Below are 1,875 nucleotides of genomic sequence, written 5' to 3'. Positions count from 1 at the left end.
CCAGTCTTTTAAGTGCTCTCACTGGCTATGTAATATTAAACCAAACATCTTGAGACTAAGGGAATATCTGAAATAAGAGTTTACTGAACCATTACAGATGCTAGCCAGAAAAGGATTTCTGTGACTGTCAGCAGGAGGCTAGGAATGGTCGGAAATGTGTCCACTGGGCTTAAAGCTAAAAGCATTTTTATAAAAAGAAATTGGGGCTAGGCATGGTGGTACATGCTTGTAATCTCAGCCACTCAATGAGACCCTGTTTCAAAACAAAAAATAAAAAATAGGGCTGGGGGTGTAGCTTGGAGGAAGAATGCCCCTGGGTTCCATCTGTAGTACCACAAAAGTAAAAATTGGAGAGGAAATCATAGATTGTTTACATTGAACCTACATTGGCTTTCAGTAAGACAGGCAGGATAACATGAAGCAGGGCAAGTTTCGGGGCAGGAGGACAGTTCATAGGAGAAATACTTGTTGCTTCTGAATTGGTCAGGGTTGTGAGCATGATGTAATCGTGCCTAGGGGATCGTTATCTGGGAATTTGAGTAAAGGTTTTAATAAACATTCAGAAATGTGGGATTATCATTTGGTTGGTTTGGCCCACGGTGAGCTAATTTGCTCCCTGACCTTGCCCCTCTTCCATTTTCCCTCTAAATTAAACTCAGGATGACTGCAATTAAGTTTAGTGATATTTAGATCACTAGGTATCCAGAGTTAGTCAGTAACCTCTCCACCACTGCTGGCGATGGCATCAGCAATACCAGCTTCGGTCGCTGATCATGTCTGCTGTGATCCCCCCCCCCCCTTTAACTCTCATGACTGTGATTTTCTTGAATTCTCTCAAATTCTTCTTTTCTGATCTTTGCTTTATTGCAATTTATGAGGCTATAAAGGAATGGTATTGAAAATGCACATCTCATTCTACTACATTCTATTCTCATTCTACTATAGTTTTCTTGGGGGAGGAATGTGTTTAAGATGTTTTGTGCCATGTACTACCTGGCACAGCATTGTCTATGCTCAAGCCCTTTTTGCTGACAAAACATTTTCTTTTCCAAGCAACTTAGAACTATTAATTACCTTTAAAACATGCCATAAGGCCGGGTGTGGTGGCGCACGCTTGTAATCCCCGAGCTTGGGAGGCTGAGACAGGAGGATCGCACAGGTTTGAAGCCAGCCTCAGCTACTTAGTGAGGCTCTCAGCAACTTAGTGAGACCCTGTTTCCAAATAAAATATAAAAAAGGTCTGGGAGTATAGCCCGGAGGTAGAAAGCCTCTGGGTTCCACCCCTAGTACCACCAAAAACAAAACAAAACAAAACAAAACAAAACAAAAAAACATGCCATAATTCCAAAAATATTTTTATTTGTATTGTTTTCTGCCAGCAGAAAATATTAAAAAAAATTTTTTTTTGCAATGGCCAAGAGGAAGGACCCTGAGTCTGATTCACCTATTTTTCTATGAAGATATAAAATTATAGGTAGAGTGAGGAGCTGGATTTAAGGGCGAGGCTCCAAGTAGATAACCTCTGTAAGGTCTCAAGAAGGAAAATAGGACTCTGGTGTGTGGGAGATTATCATGAATTTGATCAGGGGCACACAGGGATGAGGAGAGGCCCAGAGGGAATCCTTCTGGTTGCATCAGGCTTCAGAGCCAGAAGGCGGGATTTCTCCTTCTCCTTTTAGCTGAGCCCTTGGAGAGCATACCAGTAGCAAACTCTGTTCTCCAAATTTAATCATCCTCAAATTTTCTGCCTTCAGCAAATCTTGGGAGAAATTAAGTCATTGTCTGTTTTTCCACTGTCTGTAACATGTAGCTAATAGCCACCTGGTAGAAAAACTAATGTGCAGAGAAATGAAGTCGTGTGCTGAAGGTCTTTCT

Source organism: Muscardinus avellanarius (genome assembly GCF_963383645.1).
Source record: "Muscardinus avellanarius genome assembly, chromosome: 11".
Classification (NCBI taxonomy): domain Eukaryota; kingdom Metazoa; phylum Chordata; class Mammalia; order Rodentia; family Gliridae; genus Muscardinus; species Muscardinus avellanarius.
This window is presented reverse-complemented; position numbering follows the sequence as displayed.